The sequence below is a fragment of the Schistocerca nitens genome, chromosome 8 (assembly GCF_023898315.1).
Source record: "Schistocerca nitens isolate TAMUIC-IGC-003100 chromosome 8, iqSchNite1.1, whole genome shotgun sequence".
NCBI lineage: Eukaryota > Metazoa > Arthropoda > Insecta > Orthoptera > Acrididae > Schistocerca > Schistocerca nitens.
Genome location: NC_064621.1, coordinates 393134228 through 393152137, shown reverse-complemented (window position 1 = coordinate 393152137; position 17910 = coordinate 393134228).

Here is a 17910-nt window from a genome sequence, read left to right as displayed (position 1 = left end):
ATTTCGGATGCATACATTAAATACGAGAAAGTACGAAAAACGGACGTGAAAAAAAATAGCGCAGAGTAAGAACAATGTACCTGAAATATATTTAAGTCGAGCAGTTGACTCACGGGTTCGTAAACATTAACAAATAGGCATGAGTTGACTGACTGTCAAGCGACGAAACCAGCTTCTGTTTTACATCAAACAAATACAAACGTGGTATCGCTGGCTCATCCCACTAAATATTACGCTTGTAAGCAAAAATTAAGCAAAATATAAGTAACACATTTACAATGCAATTCAAAGAGTGACAATATACAAGAAGGTCATAATCAGAAACATAGTGCAATGGAGTCAGCTTCTGTGTCATGTCATGACAGGTGATTTTTAAGGCTATCACATGTGTAAAAGAGCAATTATTTCTACGTGATAATTATCACATAGTCTGCAATGCAATATTGGGGTTTACAAATAAATACATTTACAGTGAAAAGGTGATCACGACGCTACTTCCAAAGCTTTACGTGACTGTCCACCAAAGCTATGAGAAGCAAACCTTAGTTTTTGGTTGAATGCATTAGTGTACAAGGTAAAAAAGACATTTCCAGGTACACACGTCACCACCAGACCCACATAAAAAGTATAAATGAAAAATATTATCCTCTAATACTTTTATTGTACAAAACAAAATTAGGGATATTCGCGATATATTTTCCCGTATCCCACGTTCACTGCCAGGCCACTAGGAGCACAGCTGTCGTTCTTTGTGTCCGTATCATAACATGGGTGTTGCACTTATTATTATTTGGTGTCCTGTGCTCTAACTTCCTCATTTCGATAAAGACACTTCACTCTCGCGGAAAGAGGCGATTTGTGACTGAATATCTGCGATCAAACACGTTATATAAGCCGGGCGTGGTGCACTCCCGTAATGCATTGGGAGATGCTCTATATGAAAATGTCACCTTTCAAATGTTACTGTATAGGGAAACTGAACGTTATTTCACACTAAGAGATGTCAGTAATTTTAGTTTTGGAAACAAAGGCCTTTTAGGTCAATGTACATCGTCCACAATTCCTCTAGAGGGAATCCTAAATGTGCGACAGAGATAAGGAATCTTCCAGACGGCGATCTGCAGATGAACATACTGATATACATACTGATATACGTTGTCTGTCAGGACGTTTCGCGTCATTTGTCTCTCAGGAAAAATGGAATATGTCTAACGCGTCCCGATCCATTCGCCAGTCAATCTCATATGGGGATACCGCCATTGTTCTGACCTTTAGCTCGTTGAAAAGATGAATCAATCACCTCGTTGGACCTTCGGTAAGGAGAAAGTTTTCCATATTCCCTGGGTCCAGCAAGTAAGTAGTAGGTGACTTGCAGGAAGTTCGTATGACTGCTACCGTTTTTGGAGATTTTCCTGTCCCATAAGATGGATACCCAACATTAAGCTTGATTGATAACTCTACTTCTATGTACAAAATATTTAGACGCGCAGGTCAATTATCACAGTATTTCAAATAGACCTGTCTGTCATTATTAGCCGTTTCTGAACGAAAGTCGCAGTATTTTACAGTGGGCGTGTTATATCACTTAACGTAAAACACTGTTCCAACACTTCCTTTTATTCCTAGTGCACATTTCAAAATGTCTCTGAGCACTATGCGACTTAACTTCGGAGGTCATCAGTCGCCTAGAACTTAGAACTAATTAAATCTTCCTAACCTAACGACATCACATACATCCATGCCCGAAACACATTTCTAGGGAGAACTGGCGTGACGTATAATAGGCGATATATTCGGGTAATGTAATTTGTGAGTGAATTATATGCCTTGCCATCCGTTTTCAACCAAATATGAATGTAATACAGCAACATACAGACCGCTAATCTTGTGTAGTATCACGGGGCAATTTGTGGTTTGGGAATTGACCTACGAACAAATTATCCCAAAGCCTATAATAGCTTAGGAACTAATTATTGCTAGGTAGTGAAGGAAATGTAGCAGATTAGCAAATAATTCTTTTTAGGAGGCGAGGACTTCTATTTTTCGTACTCTCTAAAAATAATGTAAGCGGTAAGTGAATGAAAGAAACAAATTGCTTGCGCGCGCGCGCGTGAGTGTGTGTGTGTGTGTGTGTTACAACAAAGCAATTAAATGAAATACAGAAATGCCTTACCGAGCTGTTGAGCTGGCTTTCACAGCTTCATACTGCCGAGGATATTAAGCGGGTCATGGGATGCAACGACCAGACGGAGCCGTTAAATTTAATACTTGGACAGGCACTTTACCGACAAAATTCAATTGCGGTGCTGTAAAGCGGGCATGAAAGGTTCTCAGCCGGTCGGCAGTGTGTCTGGTTTTCGTATTTTTCCCCGTCGCCTTCATAACTCAGGGCACTCCTGACGGATACTGCGATCTTATGACGGGACGTGAAAAGCGCGCAGAAAAGATTATAATCTGGATTTACGGGGCGTAGGCCGTCCGAAATAAAACGGCGGCGTCTGCGCCGGCGGAGGCAATACTGTTTACGAGCGGCTGGAGGCCGGCGTTATGAACGCCCCGCCGCGAAGCACAGCGCACTGCACCGTAACGTAACGTAACGCAGCGCAACGCTTGCTGAGATACAATCCCATACCGGCACGGCGACCAGCGGATCGCCTCTGTATCGCACCGGGTCGTGCTTTGCACAAGGTCTGCGTGCAGTGCGAACGTCTGTGAAGTGCATGGCAACGGATGTTTCCCTCTGTACCATACATTCGGTTCCCCTTCTATTCCGTTCTCATAATTAGCGCCGGTAGAATGGCATCTTACGCACCTCAATGCACGCTGTAATTTGTTCAATCTCGTCCTCGCTATGCTTCAGCGGCAGACACGTACGGGTCTTTAGTGTACTCAAAAATTCACTGGATTGTAGAAATGACTAACGAGCACGCTTCCGCGGGATGGTTGACGTCTGTCTCCAAGTGCCAACAGATTCTACTTTTTTCAAGCGTTCCGTGTCGGACTCCCGTGTTTCGAAGAAACGTATGACCATTAGTGTAGCTCTTCTTTATGCGGAGTGATCACAAATAATCTGAAAAGCTTTTGAGAGTATTGTCCAGAGAAATAATTGTTAAGGAAAAAATTGATACGATGCATCGTTTTGGAATTGATTAGCTTCGAAGTTAGCCAACCAGGCCGTTGCGCGTGCAAATTCAAGCAGCCAGCGAGACACAATTAGTGTTAATTGATCTCGTAGTGCAGGCGATGGCGCACGAGATTGCTCAGCCTTTTTCTCAGGTTCGATCCTTAATGACGTTCAATTTGTGTATCGCTCTCTTGTTGTGCTTTAAGAACGCAAATGAAGAACATGTCTGTCGACGCCGTCTTTGGCGGTCAACGTGCAAATGCCTGTTTGGCTAAACTCAATGTGACTTAACTCGGAAGCGGCGGTAAATGTCGAATCACTCCACATGCTTTTAGTAGTAACTGTTACAGATCCAAAACACTGGAGCAATAATCCAGGATGAATTGCATGATTATTCTGTTAGCAGGCTCCTAAGTAGACTGAATTTTTTCCCAGTGACCTTCCTTTTTATGAGGTGACCGATTCCATTTTTTACTCACTGATACCGTAATCACTCGTCATTAAATTTTTTTTCGTTTTCTAAAGTGCACAGTGTTATATTTCTGAACATTTAAAGCAAACTGTAATTATTTGCACAGCTGTTCAAAATCTAACTGGATATCTGCAAGATATCATAAGTCCGTAATTGATAACAGATAACTTCACTCTGAAGTTAATATTAATAATGTCTGCTAGGTCATTCACGTACAACATCAACAGCAAGTGTGGGGGAAATTACTGCTAATTCGTAAATATTTCGTTGACATAATCTTGCATTTAAGCCAAAATCGGTGAAAATGTAATAAAAGCCGTTGTAATGATTAAGAAACTTGTTTCCCTTGTACTGCAGAAAACACAATACATTGACTGTCTGAAACTAACGCTTACATCGCTGGATAAAATAAACCGCAAATATTCTATACTTTGTGTAAATATCACAAACGCTTGACGCGTTTGAAGATAATATAAGAGAAGAGTAACTCTTACAAGCAGCGGAAAATATATACTTACCTGTAGGGAACAAGAAAGATACCAAGAAACTATTATGCAAATATGGCAAGAAATTTGTAATATATAATTATACGTGTTTATGCTGCAAAACTGAATCAGGTCTCCAATTTAAGCATGATTACGAAGAAGAATTTAACAGTAGCACTAGTTTCCACGTTTGAAATGTTAATGACAATGAATAAAACTGGTTTTAAGAATTATGGGTGAAAACATTTATTAGTAGCTAGATTTTGTGTTTGAGAAATCTGCGGTATATTCTCTGTACGAAGCCTTTCAGACCTTACTTTCAGAAAGTTTTCGAGTTAATTTGCATGGTTATTACCAGATGCCGCTCAGTGTACGCAAGTCGTTCAAACCGCAAGTTGTTACATCACGCTAGAGGATGTGCTATACGACGAGTTGTTACATCACGCTAGAGGGTGTACATTATGACGAATTCAGTGTGATGACTACTGACGAAGTGACATGTCTAGATTTTCGAAAAGAATCAGATAAACATCACATGGACCCCTTTCGAAGCAAGAACTTTCCCATCAGATATCTAACCAAGTTTGTTAATGGCTTGACTGTTTTCGGGCAGAGGGGACGCAGCATATTATCCTGGACGGAGAGTTATCTACGGTCACTGGAGTAGTATCTAGTGTGTGTGCTGCCCGAAAAAAACTTAATAAGACTGTTGCTGTTAATGTTATGGGGTTACTTATTTGGTGGATTGTATGTGACATGATCTCAAAATTTTAAGACGACGCATTTACCTGTGAGGAAGTGGTATCCTGTAAAAACTTAAGTAATGTTTAGCTATATCTTGATAAATTGTGAGCCTACTGAAAAGACTGGAGTTTAGCTCATGATGTACACAAGAATAATTTGGTATTATTCGACTAGAGGATTGATAGGTCAGAACTAGGATCAGTTTTGTCACAACAATGCACGAGGGTGACAATGTGCATCACGCAACCTCAGATACAGGTAAAGCAATTTACAAGCTACAATTCATTGCTCAGTTGCTAGGAAACTACAGTTTGTGTAACGATATTGCGTATTATCATTTGAACAGTCCACTGTTGAAGAATACTCAAGTGTGTGGGACTTGCATCCAGTCAGACTAACGGTTGGACAGGGGGACAGGGGGGGGGGGGGGGGGGCAGGGGTTGGGCACAGCCTCTTACTCTTCACTCACTCGATCAGTGAATGGAATGGGAAGAAAACTCGACAAATGGTAAAATAAATGCTAATGTCACTGAGATTCGCCGAATATAGACGTAGTAAGTACTTTGCCCGAGCATAAGTCGTACAGCTAGAGAAATCTTAGGATGGTCATAGGTTCGACCCATTCTTCTGATTTACGAGAAGTAGTTTTCGAATACATTCTGATTAAGTTTTGCAGGCAATAAATAATTTGTTAGATAACTCTTCTGGAGATATTAAAACATATTTTTCAATGACTGCGTGTAAATTAAAATACAGTATGGTTAGAATTACACTTTTGCTACTTGAGAGGGTGACAAACGAGTGATCACAGGACAATGAAACTCCATGGAAACACTTGTAAAACCATGCGGAAGAGAAGTAACGAAAAAACAATTGAAAGAAATACATTTTAATTGAGAGTGTAGATCCGTTAACTGTGTGCCACGTTTATGTTGCAGGTTACAAACGTTGCTTATTATAACGATCATATGCATCCGCGACAATCTGGAACCGTACTAGAAATTGCTCTTCTGCTGCCCGTAACAACGGTGGACCGTGGAATGTTCAGCTGTCGTGGCATAGCTCATGTACGCTACTTCTTGAAGATCGTACATTGCGTCAAGCTTTCTCAGCTATGACAAGTAGCTTCTTCAACAACTATCACGCAACTAGAGGTTAGCCTCTCCAAGGGGCAGTTCCCAAATAGCAAGTTAATTCGAAGTTCCGATACATGTTCTTCAACTGCGGTGCGGATAGAGGACATCTCGGCATCCCTTTACCTCGTCGATGCTCGCGAAAAGTAGCCACAGTATTTCTGTTATAAAACAGCTTTGCGAGTAAACCGCACTCAATTTGTCCAGAGCCATGTGGAGCGTCACCAGTTGTAATACACATTGGTGCTTGTGTTTCAGCTCTTCGTCGCTGTCCTTATGTCGGTACCGGACAGCAGTTCGTGTCACTAACACTACTAACAATGCAAATTCTGCAGTGCACAACCTTAACATCATTCCTATAAAGTTGGGTACCCATACCTTAAATAGTTTCCCGTTTACGATGGCTCAAGTCGCGGAAGGTTGTTTATTATTACCCTGTAAGCACTTAAAGAGGAACTTCACATTTTTCGTCGAATACAAGCATTTTCCCCATGAAATCAGTCATTTCATTTAATATTTTCTCTTGTTCCTTTATACTCAGTTCAAAAATACTATTCTCTTGTTGTGATGTTTGTGACTTAACAGAACTGAAAAAAATCAAGCCAGTTACTGAACTTAAACAAAAAGTCTGCTGTCGATTTTCAGCTGTTAGGAAAACCTTCTTCACCATAATATTGCAAGGCTCTCTCATATGAATGAGAGAAAAGCTGTGCATGAGCTTTTACCTTTTGTTGATTATTTCAGCAGTAAATGAATATCCTATAATTTGAATGCCTCTTTTACATTTGTACGTAATCCATCACTTCCAGCAAAAAGTCTTCATTTGCGAATTCTCCATTTTCAAACACGAACTCTTCATCCAAGGAATAATCCCTAAAATGTTTCAGCTAGTGGGGTGCATCAGCAGCAGCAAAGACTTATTTTTAAGGACCGGCGTCGGTAACCTATGTGAACATTCCATCACGCAACTTCATTTTACATATATAAATTTTGTGACGTGCACAAGCAGTGTCCAGCGTCACCTGATGATGGTTGAATGATTTCCAAGCGAAACATCGCGACAAGATATCGACGTCATCAGGCTGCATTCCTGAATACTCATGGAATAGTTGTGGGCTGTTTAGAAAATACATCGTGAGAATACATTTGTAATATGTAGCTACCAGCCAGAATCATTGAACAGTACTAATAGTGGCATTATATTCAGCACTGAAAACACTTTGTGTTACAACTTACACGACATCTGAAAACAGTTCATTCGAACACACGAAACTACATTAATTACAATACAAACATGAGATACACTTTTGCTTAAGTTCGAATTAGTGCCAGTTGTATATTATCAATTGATGTGGTTTCCCATATGGGTTTTGTTGGTGGAGTTTGCTCGCTTACTTGTTCCCTACAGTATTTCCGTTTAGTCTAGATGCCAATAACATAGTAACAAAATGGGTTTTGTGTTCTCCGTTGCAACAGTTGCAATTCAGCTATAACCGTGCGGCGTGATTTTCGTCTGCAGTACGGAAGTGCAACGATGGATCTGTTGGAAATGGGCGTACTTATCTCGAACAACACCACTGGCCTCCAAGACTGTCCAAGATTGCCTTGCTATATGGCATTTTTCTACCAGACGTTTTGAAAGGTTCCATCTTCGTGACTCCCAACAACTTTGGGCTGTGCTGGCGAATGGGGTAACTCCAGACACCTTCGAAATATATGAGACACGTTTGACTGTCTGCCGTCCAGATATATGTGTGGTTCCGGTAGAGGGATATCGTTTATTTGTGAAAGAAACTTAGGCTTCCGGAAAAATATCATGCACCCAGTTCCAAATGTAGTAACGGTCGATAGACCACCCGGCTAACCGCGCTTTCTAACGCGCTGCTTCCCGAGCGGGATGGCGTGCTGGGGCCCGGAAAGAATCCCCCAGGCGGATTTGTGTCGCGGTCCTGTGTGCCGGCCAGCCTGTGGATGCTTTTTAAGGCGGTTTCCAATCTGCCTCGGTGAATGCGGGCTGGTTCCCCTTATTCCGCCTCAGGTACACTATGTAGGCGATTGCTGCGCAAATACTGTCTCCACGTACGCGTACATCATAATTACTCTACCCCGGTAATATTTGGGGTTACACTCGTCTGGTATGAGACGTTCCCGGTTGGGGGGGGGGGGGGGGGGTTCACTTGGGGCCCAACGCACAAAACTCTTGGCTTTGGTGTGGGGAGGTGGTGGAGTGGGTGGACTGCTGTGGCCTGTTGTGGGGTTGTGAAACACTGAGGGCTGCGGCAGGACGAAGCGTCTCCTTCGTTTCTAGGTCCCCGGTTCAATACACAAGAGTCGATAAGTGCGAGAACTACCGCACAATCAACAGCTCATGAATCTGCTGACAGATATAATAAACAGAAGAATTTAAAAGAACGTTTAGGATCTGTTCGCTAACGATTATTTGGCTTTAGGAAACGTAAATGCAGACAGCCCAGACGTTGAGCTTGATATTCGATGCAAGACTCCAAGAAAAAGTAGACACGTTCATAGAATTTCTTAACCTGGAAAAAGATTTCGACAATATAAAATGATGCAAGATGTTCGAAATTCTGAGGAAAACAGCAGTAAGCTATAAGCAAAGACAGATAAGGTACAATATATACGAGAACCAAAAGGGGACAATAAGACTGGATGATCAAGAACGAAGTGTTCAGATTGAAAAGGCTGTGAGACAGGGATGCAGTCTTTCACCCTTAATGTTCAATCTATTCATAGAAGATGCACTGACGCGAATAAAAGAATGACACACGAGTAGGATTGAAATTCAGAGTGAAAAGATAGCAATGATAATATTCGCTGATGACAGTGAAGGTGAAGAATATTTACAGGACCTGTTGAATCAAATAAACGGTCTCATGAGTGCAGAATATGGATTTAGAATAAACCAAAAAAGACAAAAGTATTGATAAGTCGCAGAAATGACAGTCGTGAGAAACCTATCATCAAAACTGGTAATTACCAAGTAAACCAAGTCATGGAATTCTGCTGGCTTGGTAGCCAAATAACCCATGACGAACGAAGTAAAGAGGACATAAAAAGCGCATTAGCACAGGCAAACAGGGCATATGTGGCCAAGAGAAGTCCATTAGCATCAAACATTGAGCATTATTTGAGGAAGGAATTTCTGAGAATGTACTTCTGGAGTACAGTACTGTATGTTAGTGAATCATGGACAGTTTGAAAATAGGAACAGAGGAGAATGGACGCGTTTGAAATGTAGTGCTACACAAAAGTGTTGAAAATCAGGTGAACATAAGGAATGAGATGGTTCTACAAAGAATCGCTAAGATATGAATGTATGGAAAAAAAGCTGACAAGAAGTGATAGGATGATAGGAAATGTATTAAAACATCAGGGAATAACATCCATGGTACAACAGGGAAATGCAGAGAGTAAAAACTGTACGAGAAAGAGATTTCAATGCATCCAATAAATAAGTGAGGAAGTAGGGTGCAACTGCTACTCTGAAATGAAGATGTTAACGCAGGAGAGGAATTCACGGCAGGTCGCATCAAACGCCAGTCGAGGGACTGACGACTAAAAAAATGTAATAAAAAAATAAAAAATAAAACATTAAAATTAACAGCAGGTCTACCTTCAGTCAAGCAGTAGTCGTTGTCTTCTTGAGTGAAACATGACGAATCTTCTTGAAATCAGCATCCCTTGTGCTACGACGGCATGCTGGAAAGAAATACCTCCGTATTTTTGTGTCAAAACTCATAAGGCTTCTGAAATGAAACAAACATTATTTGCATTCTGTATCCTTATTCCTGATGTCTACATGTCTGCAGGCCTCAGCTGCTGCAGGGCTCCGAATTGTAGCGTTCACATGGCGGTGTGAAACACAACTGTATCGGTGCATCAGAAAGGGCGTGCCGTAATCGAGTTGCGTATTCGAGTAGTTCGTTCACACAGGGCGCACCCTCTGCTGCAGCTCGATAACTCCAGACCACACACGAGCGCTGTGACATCTGCAACAATCCGAAACCTTGGGTTTTGTAACTCCCTCTCACGTGAAAGGTAAATCGTTAAATTTTCCTGAAATGTAATGATTCATGAGAGGAATCATTATTTCACCCTGAACTCAGTTACTGTATGGAGATCTGTGTTGAAAATTTCCTTTCAGAGACAAAACGTAACTGCGGTGAACTGCTTTTATTATTAATATTATTATTTCTTTACTTTCTCAGACGTTAAGTCTGGTTGAGAATGGAAAGTGACGCGGACCTTGATCAAGCGTCACTTCCTATTAACTGTACGGTATGTGTTATATTGCATTTAGGAACTTTCGGGTAATTGAACATGTATCAATAATTACGGATTTCTGTAGTTGTATATATATGTTTGGATGTAGCTGTATTGCATTGATGTACTGGTGGATATTGTGTGGTATGACTCCTGTAGTTGATAGTATAATTGGTATGATCTCAACTTTATCCTGATGCCACATGTCTTTGACTTCCTCAGCCAGTTGGATGTATTTTTCAATTTTTTCTCCTCTTTTCTTTTGTATATTTGTTGTATTGGGTATGGATATTTCGATTAGTTGTGTTAATTTCTTCTTTTTATTCGTGAGTATTATGTCAGGTTTGTTATGTGGCGTTGTTTTATCTGTTATAATGGTTCTGTTCCAGTATAATTTGTATTCATCATTCTCCAGTACATTTTGTGGTGCATACTTGTATGTAGGAACTTGTTGTTTTAAAAGTTTATGTTGTAAGGCAAGCTGTTGATGTATTATTTTTGCGACATTGTCATGTCTTCTGGGGTATTCTGTATTTGCTAGTATTGTACATCCGCTTGTGATGTGATCTACTAATTCTATTTGTTGTTTACAAAGTCTGCATTTATCTGTTGTGGTATTGGGATCTTTAATAATATGCTTGCTGTAATACCTGGTGTTTATTGTTTGATCCTGTATTGCAATCATGAATCCTTCTGTCTCACTGTATATATTGCCTTTTCTTAGCCATGTGTTGGATGCGTCTTGATCGATGTGTGGCTGTGTTAGATGATACGGGTGCTTGCCATGAAGTGTTTTCTTTTTCCAATTTACTTTCTTCGTATCTGTTGATGTTATGTGGTCTAAAGGGTTGTAGAGGTGGTTATGAAATTGTAGTGGTGTAGCTGATGTATTTATATGAGTGATTGCTTTGTGTATTTTGCTAGTTTCTGCTCGTTCTATAAAGAATTTTCTTAAATTGTCTACCTGTCCATAATGTAGGTTTTTTATATCGATAAATCCCCTTCCTCCTTCCTTTCTGCTTAATGTGAATCTTTCTGTTGCTGAATGTATGTGATGTATTCTATATTTGTGGCATTGTGAGCGTGTAACTGTATTGAGTGCTTCTAGGTCTGTGTTACTCCATTTCACTACTCCAAATGAGTAGGTCAATATTGGTATGGCATAAGTATTTATAGCTTTTGTCTTGTTTCTTGCTGTCAATTCTGTTTTCAGTATTTTTGTTAGTCTTTGTCTATATTTTTCTTTTAGTTCTTCTTTAATATTTGTATTATCTATGTTGTGTCGATTCCCTAAGGTCTCGACACAATGAGTGGCTAGGTGCACGCGAAACTAACGCAGACGGGCGTAAATTCTGAAACAGGAGACTGGATGAAAAACTATAAAGAAAAGAAGAGAGATTGTCATCTACTTAACTTTTAATGATGTTCTTCTTGTTGAAATACATCTCTTGCATAGTAGTAAGCAATTAGCAATGATACACATGGCGCCTTGCTAGGTAGTAGCGATGGACTAGCTGAAGGCTATTTAATCTGTCTCTCGGCAAATGAGAGGAAGACGTGATACGTCTTGTCGCAAGCTATGTCGTCCGTACAACTGGGGCGAGGTCAAGTCCGTGTCTTGTGACCTGCCCTGTGGTGGCGCTACGTTTGCGAATACACAGTGGCGACACGCGGGTCCGACATGTACTACAGGACCGCGGCCGATTTAAGTTACCACCTAGCAAGTGTGGTGTCTAGCGGTGACACCACAATCTATTCCTATTTTTTGTCTGTATCCTAGATATTTATAGGCATCCGTTTTTTCCATCGCTTCTATGCAGTCGCTGTGGTTATCCAATATGTAATCTTCTTGTTTAGTGTGTTTTCCCTTGACTATGCTATTTTTCTTACATTTGTCTGTTCCGAAAGCCATACTTATATCATTGCTGAATACTTCTGTTATCTTTAGTAATTGGTTGAGTTGTTGATTTGTTGCTGCCAGTAGTTTTAGATCATCCATGTATAGCAAATGTGTGATTTTGTGTGGGTATGTTCCAGTAATATTGTATCCATAATTTGTATTATTTAGCATGTTGGATATTGGGTTCAGAGCAAGGCAGAACCAGAAAGGACTTAATGAGTCTCCTTGGTATATTCCACGCTTAATCTGTATTGGCTGTGATGTGATATTATTTGAATTTGTTTGGATATTAAGTGTGGTTTTCCAATTTTTCATTACTATGTTTAGGAACTGTATCAATTTAGGATCTATTTTGTATATTTCCAATATTTGTAGTAACCATGAGTGGGGTACACTATCAAAAGCTTTTTGGTAATCAATGTATGCGTAGTGTAGCGACCTTTGTTTAGTTTTAGCTTGATATGTCACCTCTGCATCTATTATCAGTTGCTCTTTACATCCTCGTGCTCCTTTGCAACAGCCTTTTTGTTCTTCATTTATAATTTTGTTCTGTGTTGTATGTGTCATTAATTTCTGTTTAATGATTGAAGTTAATATTTTGTATATTGTTGGTAGGCATGTTATGGGGCGATATTTAGCTGGGTTCGCTGTGTCTGCTTGATCTTTAGGTTTCAGATAAGTTATTCCATGTGTAAGTGTATCAGGGAATGTGTATGGGTCTGCAATGTAACTGTTAAATAATTTAGTTAGATGTGAATGTGTTGAGGTGAACTTCTTTAACCAGAAATTTGCTATTTTATCATTTCCAGGGGCTTTCCAATTGTGAGTAGAATTAATTGCTTGGGTGACTTCATGTTGCAAAATTATCACTTCAGGCATTTGTGGTATCATCTTGTATGTGTCTGTTTCTGTTTGTATCCACCGTGCATGCCTGTTATGTTGTACCGGGTTTGACCATATGTTGCTCCAGAAGTGTTCCATGTCTGTTATGTTTGGTGGATTGTTTATTTTAATGTGTGTGTTATCTATTGTCTGGTAAAATTTCTTTTGGTTTGTGTTGAATGTTTGGTTTTGTTTCCTTCTATTTTCACTTTTTTTGTATCTTCTGAGTCGTTTGGCTAATGCTTGTAATTTCTGCTTCTTTTCGTCTAATTGCTCTGTCGCTTCTTGTTGTGAGATTTTACCTAACCTTTTTCGTTTTTTTTCCGAGATTTCATTTCTTATAAATTGTGTCAGCTGTCCGATGTCTTTTCTCAGTTTTTCTATTCTGATCTGTAGCCTGTGTTGCCATGCTGGTTTTGTGGGTTTCTTCTGTGTCTTGGTTGGTTCTGATCTCTGTCTAGTGTGTATATTTAGTGTAGTGAGTGCTCCTATATAAACAAGTAGTTGTAACTCTTCCATAGTTGTGTTTTCATTTATTTTGTTGTGTATGATTGTGTTGATAGTTTTTATTGTTGTTTCGACTTGTGGGTTATTTGGTGGTCTATGCAAGAATGGTCTAATGTCTGTATTTGTGTCTTTGTATTCTATATATGTTAGCTGAAATTTTTCTTTTAAATCTAGCATCTGTGTCACTTCGTGTTCTATTTGTGCTTGTTCTGGTGGCTGTCTTAAGATTTCGTTTTCCTCTGATTGTTTAATTGGTGCGTGTTGTTCTTTGTTTGTTTGCTCTGGGATGTTTGAGTCCATTACTGTATTTTCTTCTTCTTCTGATTGCACATTATTTTGTTCCAGTATTTGTTGTACTTCTTGTTTGATGTTTTCTAATTCTGACTGGGGTATCCTGTTATTTTTGATTATTACACGGATCTGATCAGCTAGTCGTTGTTCTGTTAAAAATTTTAATTCTGGGTATCTGGTAATAAATGTTGTGTATACTTGTGATCTGTATCCAGTTGTGTTGGTTCCTAGGTTTGTTGCTTGGTAATAACAGAACATGAGGTGTCGATTAACTTCATCTGACCATCTCATCCTCTGTCTTTGTTTTCCTTCTAGGGTGGTTGCAGGAAGCATATCCTGCAAAACACCTCTATTTGGATTTAAATCATTTTCCAGTTGGCTAGCAGTGTCGTTACCATTGTGGGCGGGCATAGGGTTCAAGCGTCGTCCCCGACCATGACGGCGCTTGTCCGAGGCTTCTTTAGTTCTGTCCTGAACCAACTAATCACACTAAAAGGGGGATTAGCCCTAATTGTGGTTTGTTCTTTTCGTCGCCTTTTACGACTGGCAGAACATACCGGTGGCCTATTCTTTTCCCGGGCCTCCACGGGGAATATTATTATTATTATTAGTATTATTATTATTATTATTATTAATTACTACTTTAATATTATTATTATTATTATTATTATTATTACCGATTGAAGGTATTATTTCACTAGTATGCAGTCACTCTAAGAAAAGAGTTTAGGTCTTTGAAATGAATAAATAACCAAATAGATCTCACTAGACTAAGTTTATGTCCAGAGGATTGTACATGGTAGAATAGAGGTCTGCTGCTGCAGACTGACTGAAAGCTTTACTCGATGTCTCTGGCGGTCGTCGAACTAAGTGCTGAATCGGTAGGATTCTTAGTCTACGTTAACTATGGTCCAGTTCTCCTTTCTATGGGAACCTTGTTTATGGTACCGAGAAATTGGTTTATTGGCTTATTATTGTCGCACAAAATGCCTTTCTTTTACTGATGGCGGTCTCGCAACAATGCCGTAATAGATTCGTCCATACTCATTAAAATAACAAGGTAGGCTATATCTTTCCACAATAGTTAACATCGAACTCAAGCTCTCTTAGTTCAAGGAATAGAAAGAGTGTCAGCGGTAATGCTACTTTCTCGCTGTCAGTTGCACGCGAGTACGCTTCAATCTGTTGTTCGTTGACTTATTTACACCACACTTCACGCCGCTTGCATTGACATCCCGATCCCCCAACCATCCTAGAGGAATCTGATTCCGACAGTGGTTAACGATAGACGTAGCACAGCACGCCCACCACGGACGCTTCCCTTGGCGGGACCAGCCTCAATTCTACGTCCAATATTTTCACACCCTATCTGCCCACGTTAGGCTAAGTTCTTCTGCCTGACTGATGTAGTACTGTCACTGTACGGGGCTACAAGTCCCACCGCCACACCTCTACCGTGAATTGCAGTGACGCATTCACTGCCCTGTGGATAAATTTACTGCCTCACGAACACAGTTAGACCACAATAGACCGGTGATGCTGTATTGTAACATATCACAAATAAACTCTATTCTTATTTTCGCGTGACACAAGCCGGCTAGTTATACTACCGTCGATCATCTTCCACATGTGGGTTTCATCCGCTTTTCAATTGTTTTCAGAATTTACGAGAACACTTCCGAGGACTTCACTTTGATAGAGAAGAAGTGGTGCAAGCAGCGTTGAGGTTCTGAAACCGCCAACAAAGTCAATCAACAGTGACGGTATCAACAAACCGGTCTCTCGTTGGGAGAAATACGTTCGTCGCCAGGATGACTACGTTGAGAAGTAAATACGTAGAATGTTAATACAGTCTGTTTTATTCAAAAGCATTACTTTTCAGCGCGCTGTTGTACAACAATGTGCATAATGATAGCGTTGTAACTTAACGAAGAACTCCGGCGGTTCCTGACTATAAGCGTGCTCTGTTGCAAACACCCTGGAACCCTCCATCTGCGCCTCATCTTTTCGCACTTAGCAGCTAACCACTGTAATTACATTCCAGGCCACCGGGAACAGTATATGCGATGCAGCTGCCGAGCAAACAGTGTTGCAAAATTCGCCCAACTTACTTTCGAAGCGACGCCGTTAAGTAAAGTGATTTAACTTGGTGTTAACGCTATTAAAACTTGGTGTAGCCAAATGCTGGCGACCGTCGGCTAAGTTGGCACCACGTGCAGCTTGCCACTCCGCCGTTCATTGTTTTGCAGAGTTTACTTCCGCCCACTTAAGATAAAAGTTGCCGCGGAGGCTAAACAGGTGGACGGGAGGACTCACTCTGGCAATACATACCATCCCACGACAGTGGTTCCGAAAAACTAATCTCAATTGACACTTCAGTGCAATTTTCTATTTCATCTGACATTCCATCGATGTTATCGACCAGAGACTAATATAATCAATAGTTGCAGCTAAGGCTAACTTTAATGATTTATCATCAAAGATACGCAACACATTACAAAACGTAAATTTATTGCATTCTTACACGTCGATTGTCTCATTTTTACGCTTCTTCGGACGCTTTCAGCCTTACTCTTACTGCACCGTTTACATTCTTCAGATCAAGATCACAGTAATATTTTCGGAACCCATAATTTTGGAGCTGCCACGTCGTAATATCATTTCGATTCACCCATTAAAGAACTTTCATTGGAACTATCGCTTCCCTTTTCCCCCCTGGTGATTCTCTGACGCTACAGCAGTGGTAGGATTTACGTTTATTGCCTCCCATCATGCAACTCCCCTTCGCAAGCGAGCAGACGAGTTTCCCTTCCCGCGAGGAACAGAATTTGAATAACCGAATAATATCCTTGGTTCAAACGCGGCGCTTCGCCCCAGTGCAATGAATAATTCTTTTCCCACTCGGCGACAGTGTAACGGCTCGAGAACTGCGTTGTCAGTGAAAATATTTAGCTACGAAGACACGTGTACCCGTATGTTGAAGAGGAAATATTCACGCTTCCCTGGCGCGCGCAAAGAAAGCGACGTTGTGCGGAAATGCGATTTCCTACTGCAAACCGTTCCACAGAGAGACGGTCTTGCAATTTATCCGCCAAATATACAAATAAATGTGAATGCGAAAGCACTTGTTATGTTGAAATTATTCCGAATTTTACCAAGCAAAGCATTTTGCATCCATTGTGCCAAGTTTCCTGTATATCAGCGTATCTTCCCAAAGATATTGCCGCAGTTATAAAACGTTCCAGTGCCGGAAATTTCTCAGAGCAGTCGGGTGTGTGGTAATGTGATTAGACGTTCAGTTTGTGTGTAGCGCTGCTATCAGTGGGAACACGCTTATTGCACAATCTACTTAGAATATGGAGACCAATTGTCCACTGTAAAGTGAGTTCACTGGCGTATAGGACACCCGACCAGGCATGGAAATTGGACGATATATGCCAAGCAAGGACACAAGGAATTACTAGTTTTTGATCAGAAAATGAAAGCTTCTGATTCATATCTTCTACATTTTGAATAAAATAAAAAGATACCCTCTGCTGTAACATTCTGCTGTGGCGTGGTTTTTTTCTCCTAAGATAAAAATACTAGCCGCGACACGCGGTGTTACCCGCCGTTAAACACTTACTTATAAAGAAATTTTAATGCTGGAACTCACATCCACGCGTATGCGCGATCACAAAAGTTCTTTCTTGGAGGTACTGCGACGTGACGCTCCTGCGGCCCAGCAAACCATGCAAGAGTGGAAAAATACACTAATTTTGAGACGATGGGAGAGGCTAACAGAATACATGTAGCTCACAAATGAATCGTTTACTTAAAGAAAAAAAATTTTCGCGACCGGGTAGTGAATTACAAAAAGTTCCAGCAAAAGGAATAAATTGTTTCACAGCTGTTTGCAACATGCCTAGCACGGAAAAGATCATAATTGTCCGGATGTGTATACAGAATGAGATTTTCACTCTGCAGCGGAGTGTGCGCTGATATAAAACTTCCCGGGAGATTAAAACTGTGTGCCCGACCGAGACTCGAACTCGGGACCTTTGCCTTTCGCGGGCAAGTCCTCTACCATCTGAGCTACCGAAGCACGA